This window comes from Protopterus annectens, chromosome 6.part0 (assembly GCF_019279795.1).
Source record: "Protopterus annectens isolate FY-2018-M chromosome 6.part0, PAN1.0, whole genome shotgun sequence".
NCBI classification, from domain to species: domain Eukaryota; kingdom Metazoa; phylum Chordata; order Ceratodontiformes; family Protopteridae; genus Protopterus; species Protopterus annectens.
In genome coordinates this window covers 1460154033-1460160485 of record NC_056737.1, presented here as the reverse complement: position 1 = coordinate 1460160485, position 6453 = coordinate 1460154033, and the positions used below count along the sequence as shown (strand labels likewise).

The 6453-nt window shown below is 39.9% G+C and overlaps 1 pseudogene; it reads left to right on the top strand.

Annotated features, from left to right (window-relative positions):
- Positions 1-3409: 3409 nt before the first annotated feature.
- On the top strand, positions 3410-5582 carry LOC122803991 (annotated as a pseudogene).
- The last annotated feature ends 871 nt before the right edge of the window (positions 5583-6453 follow it).

Below are 6453 nucleotides of genomic sequence, written 5' to 3'. Positions count from 1 at the left end.
CAGGCCATGTTTACTCAACCTGGTGAATTTTTTTGAAAAGGTCACCAAAGCAATGGATGAAGGTAAACTAGTACACACTGCATTCGTCAACCTGACCAAAACTTTTGACAAAATTCCCCACTCAGGTATAGGATACAGGTAATAAAAACAGTCAAGCTTCCCAGGGTCTGTGCTCTGAATTCTCTTGTTTTGTATCTTCTTTTCTGAAACAAAACCAATACCAAAGGGCTTTGGCTGACTATGTTTGCAGCTGACTGCAAGTTAGGAGCAGTCATTGAATCCCCAAATGGCTTAGCCATCCTGCAAAAAAGTTTATCTCAAATAAATAAGTGGTTCCAAAATCATGGACTGAAACTAAATGCCAAAAAATGCGTCATTGTATTCTTTGGGAAGCAGAGCCGAATCATAGTTAAATGGGGCCCTAGACAGGTTTATGGATTGGGCCTTCCCCCATACATAGCCCCCCCAACCATTCCAGTGTCTCATTACATGGCTATTTCTCCCCATTTACCATAAACACTTCAAATCTCTCAGTGAACATGCTGTTTTCTGCTTTACTTCTATAATGATTCCAGATATTTGGATTTAAATTAAAACTTTTATTTCAAATTTTGTAGCACAAACACTGATAGACATTTGCTAAACAAAGCAACATGGTTTCACACTGAAAATAGACATAGCATTAAAACTTCTCAGCCCTTGAATCTCGCATTCATTAAAACAGCATTGAAACCCATATTTGAAGAAAATGCATCTGGCTAGTGGTGGATAAAGTTAACCTTTGGGCTGTTTTCAAATCATAGACCCCTTGCACACATTTTTAAGTCCTTGTATACATGCATGTGTTCTTTGGTTCACCTTCCTTGCATAATACAGCATCACTTGTTAGAATGTGTTTTAAAATTGTAGTTTTGAACATTTTTCAGTAAACATGAAATAAAACATATGAACCAATAATGACAAAACTGCCCAGTTCGGAACATTTCAAACATAAAACTCCACTCAAATTTCTGTTATTACAATCCACCAATATCAGTCAGTATGCACAATCTCTTCAGACGTATAAGTCATCTAGATAATTCCACATTAAAGAGATCTGTAACTAATGAAGAGGTTGCTGCTAGCAAACAACATTATATTTCAATGCTTCATCTACAAACTGAGTGCCTGTTGCCCTTGAAGAATATATTGCCTATGTTACATTAAAAAAATAGTAGGCTGATAATATTGCAATAGGAAATGGATGCCAAACTGATGATCTGTTGATAGTTACATGGCATCTCTTCCAAAGGAGTATATACTCAGGACTGCAACACCCTCCCTTTTAAAGCACAACAAAGTATTAGTACCTATCCACATGCTATTGCGACTAGAACCAACAGCCTTCTGCATTAAACACAAGTACAATACCATTTGTGCTACTAAGAATGTTTTAAAGTTTTCTAGCAAAATAGTGATACTATCTGTTAAAGAGTTGCACTTTGTAAACAGACAGTAAGAGCAGTAGTAAACTTCTCTCCCCATGAAGGTCACAATTCATTGAAAAAGTACTTGAAACTCAGTGCCTTGAAAAATGTATCCAAAACTCCATTACTTGAAACTCAATTCCTTGAAAATTAACTTGAGGCTCAATTCCTTGAAATTCATTTTTTTAAACAACAGCTTGCTAGTTGAAGTGAAGGATTCAACCTCTGGTTTCCTGTAACTAAAGTACATGGTTTGAACCTGAGCAAATTAACAAGCTCATACATGTGCACTGGTATCAAAGTACATCCAGGGAACAAGTATACATTCTGCAGCACAAGAATGTCTTGTATTTGAATTCCACATGCATAAAGGAAAAAAGTAAACAGTGGGAGGTCTGTGTGAAGATGATGTATGCATAGAAACAACAGGTGTGTGCAACCAGATGCAGAAGGTGATGCCTTTAAAAATAATTACATTTTTTTAGTATTAATTTAAAAAGTAAATGTGACAGTATCCCAGCAAGTGGGCCCCTTCCCAGCCAGTGCACCCTAGGTGACTATCTTGTTTGACTAGTGTTGGATTCAGATCTGTTAGGAAGTTATCTGCCCAAGGGAACTACCACATTAACAATATACCTCTAAGAACTGGCCCAGTTATTCAAGATTTGGTAACTTATATGGAAATTGAACTGTTGACCAATGTGTATACTGTTGTAAGGAAATCCTTCTATATTGCACAGTTTATAAATAAAGGAATTGTGTTTAGATCTAGGGATGTCATTGTCCCACTTCATTCACCATACCTCTCAACTGTACAGATTTTTGCAGAGTGTACATATTTTTGCCTCAAATTTTTGGTCTGTCTTTCATAAAGTTGTGTTTTTTTTTGACAAATTAGTGGCAAATCATTAAAGGCTAAAGTTAAAATCTAATGACAGACATTTGAGTCTTCATACCATTCATAAAATTCATGCTAATGTAAAATCTGTTATTCTAGCAACTTTCTATGTTTGTAAGCGCAATATTAAAAATTGTTCCTACTTTTGGGCCTTCGTTCCACTTCTCTTCATGGCTTAGTCCACATTTCTTGCTCTAAGAGATTGAGAGGTATGCACTCAGCCATTATTAGGCCAGTCATTCATTATAATGCCCCCTTTGGCATGTGCCTGTCTAGACACATGCAACAAATGAAACACTCACAGAGATACTTTATGAAAGCAACACGTCCTACATGGACTGACTCAAAGCCCTGTCACTATACTTGCTATACTATAGTCTGCTAAGGGGTGTCCTGTGTCTGGCATACAAGACATCCTCTGAACCATTACTGATGGATTTACTGCACATCAGCAAGTCGCAAGTCAAGAGGCATCAGAAATACTCAGTCTATGGATCAAACCTCTTCTACAACATCAGCAGAATGGTCTGGAGGGACAGGTAAATTTCATTCCCATGGAGCAGGCTCCCTATTCACATAAAACAAAGTTCATCCCTGTCTATTTTCCAGCTCAACTTAAACCTATGGATGGGAGACAGAGAGTTTACCCCAGAAATGCCCCCTGTACTACTAATGGACAAAGACAAGTATGCATGAGTGTCTGCCAATTATCTATGGAATGATCCCAGTTATTCTCATTAGGGTAATGTATAATCATCAACCAGTGGATGGTTAAGGCCAATTTATAACCCAATGGTATAGGTTATTTTGAGCACAAAAAGGGACACTGGCTTGGTTTAAAATGGTCTGCAAGTGGGGTTAGCCTAGTACTTACTTACCTATGAATCTAGGCTTTCCCTTGGCTCCGGTCATTTCCTGTTGTGGCTGACCTACCTATGAGGGGGTCTGGGTTGGAAAGCTAGCAGCGAAGTCTGCTGGGGAAAGTGGAAGGTTGTAAGGAACAATTGGGTTTATTATCGATGATGTATAAGCAAAGCGAGCCAAGATGCAAGACAACTCGTCAGATCCTCTGGACCTGACCCCAGATTAACGAGTGGAACTGGAAAACATTCACCGCAGGAAGTTGGAGCTTCTTGCAGAGATTCAATGGCTCTTAGATGAGCTGAAAGAAGCCATGACTGAAGTTGAGGGGCTAGAGATGTCAGAAGGCTGTAAATCATTACAGCAGAACAAGCAAATTAAAATGGACTAAAAGACCATGGAACCTCTGCAAGGCCATGGAACATATCATCATGGAACTCATAAACAAAGACATTGGTAATCTCCAAACTCTTGACCCTACCCAGTTTGGATTTGTAAAAGGCAGATCATGTCTCCCAAATCTGATTGACTTCTTTGAAGCAGTCACCAAAGCCATAGATGAGGGTAAGGTGGTTCACACAGCTTATCTAGATCTCAACAAGGCTTTCAACACCATCCCCCATTCTGGAATTATAGATAAGCTCACTAAACTAAGTATACATCCCTATGTCACAAGATGGGTTGCCAACTGGCACATGGACAGAACCCACACTGTGAAAGTAGCAGACTCCAAATCCGACTTCAGACCAGTGGCAAGTGGAGTACCACAGGATTCAGTCCTGGGTCCTCTCCTGTTTGGTATCTACTTCTCTGAAGTACAGGCTAACACAGAAGGTCTTTGGCTAACAAAGTCTGCAGATGACTGCAAACTAGGAGCCATAATCGAAACTCCTAATGATGTGGACATACTACAAAAGGGCCTCACTGAGACAGATGCCTGGTGTCTAAGCCATGGCCTGAAGCTCAATGCCAAAAAGTGTATTGTCTTCCCGTTTGGTAAAAACTCTGTACCCCTGAACTACCACATAGCTGGTAGTCTACTTAATGCTGAAAATGTGATAAGAGACCTTGGGACACAGGTGGACAGTAGTCTCTCCTTTGATAATCACATTGCCACAGCGGTCAGGAAATCCTTCTACATCACCTCATCCCAAAAGGATTCTCATCCAGAAAAAAAAGAGGTCATTGTTCCCCTCTACTCATCACTCATTAGACCCATTATAGAGTACAACGCCCCTTTTGGTATGTACCTCACAAGACATCTACAACAACTGGAAAGGCCACAGAAATACCTCACAAAGAGGATTACTGGCCTCAAATGGATGCCCTACAAAAAACTCCAGCTTTACTCCGTTGCATATCGCCTACTCAGTGGCGATCTCTACCTATCATACAAAGCTATGTCAAACCCAGAGCTGTTGGACATGGTCCACTTAAAGAAATCCCAATCCCTCCGAGCTACACGCTCTAGGGACCTAAACCTTGTCACCACAATAAACAGAACATGCTGGAGGGATAGATTCCTGTCCCAGAGACTTCCCATACTCTGGAACAGACTACCTATCTATGTCAAACAGAGCTCCTCATTAGCACTCTTCAAGAAAAATCTTGATGATTGGATGGGGAATAGGAAATTCATCCCAGGGATCACTTCTGTGGCTCTGCTTGACAGGGGCACAGGAAAATAATTTTCTTGGGTGGCGAAAGCCAGGGTACATTTTTGGCTAGGCTTATATAGGCCCTAGGGCCAATAGACTAGTCCCTACCTATGAACCTATGAACCTATGAACCTATAAGAAGTTCAACATGGATCCAAAAAAGGGTATTGTGTTCCTTGTGGAACATGAATTGCTAAAACACACACCAGAAGATGTCACTCAGTTCCTTTATAAAGGAGAAGGCCTAAATAAGACTGCTATTGGAGACTACTTGGGAGAGAGGGATGACTTCAATATTAATGTTCTTCATGCATTTGTGAATATCTTAACCTTGTGCTGGCTCTCAGGCAGTTTCTTAGGAGCTTTTGTCTACCTGGAGAGGCTCAAAAAATCAACTGAATGATGGAAACACTTGCACAGCACTATTGTTTGCGTAATCCAGGGGTTTTCTAGTCAACAGACACATGCTATGTTCTCTCATTTGCCATTATTATGTTGAATACCAGCTTGCATAACTCAAATGTTCGAGATAAGCCATCAGTGGAAATTTTCATTCTGATGAACTGAGGGATCAATGATGGAGGAGACTTGCCAAGACATACCCCAGGATTCAATAACCTCTTTTTACAATGCAGGAACTGTGTAGTTGCTCCTGCATGGAACATGGATGCCGAGCGGTCCAGTAAACTGCTGTTTTGATGTTCATGAGCCTGTCTACATTATTCCTGCATGGACACCACTGCATAATGCTAATTACCTCATTTGCTGGTAAAAACCATGCAAATGAGGTGAATTAGTGATTCAGCAAGCAGCAGGCATCCTTGCAAGAATAGTGTTAGTTGCAGAAATGTATTTGGCTACTAACTGAATACATTTCTGCAAAAAGTAAAACGGAGGCATGATAGCTCAAATAAAAGCATATATTATCTTTAGGTATGCCAATGGCCAAATATATGGCCATTTGGCATGGAAAAGTGTTTCATTTTTATAAAAATAAAAGTTTTTTTTTTGCTGATCTCGGATGTTTAAGCATAGGGCAGTGGCGTGCAAATGGGATTGTGCTGAAAATAAAAATAAAATGTGTAAACTCAATTTTAAGGGAAATCTGCATTTTGCCATTATAGTCTATGGCATGCAGAATCAAAAACAATACAAGGAAACAGTGGTTGTTAAGGGGAAAGGCTCTGGGGTAGTGCAGTAACTATGAACTAAGGCAGTGGGGTATGCAAATGAGGGGGCACTTACTGAATTACAAACATTTTTTAAGTGCCAAACAGCACTTAACCATGTAGGTGCTGTAACACAATTGTGTAAATAGGAGGAGCAACAGACATGAAAAGAGTGTATGTCATGCATGGTATAAGCACATTGGAGCCCTATGGCACCCAGATAAGCTTAGCTAAGCAATGGGGTATGTCTGAGGCTGCATTGACTTATTCCATGAAATGAAGAGTGTGTTCATATCTGGGGGGGGGTCATTTCTTTGTGTTTACATTAGCTAAACATATATACACTGCACGCATCAGGTCTACAACAAACAAACAAAAACCTGTAAATAGCAGGACTGTTT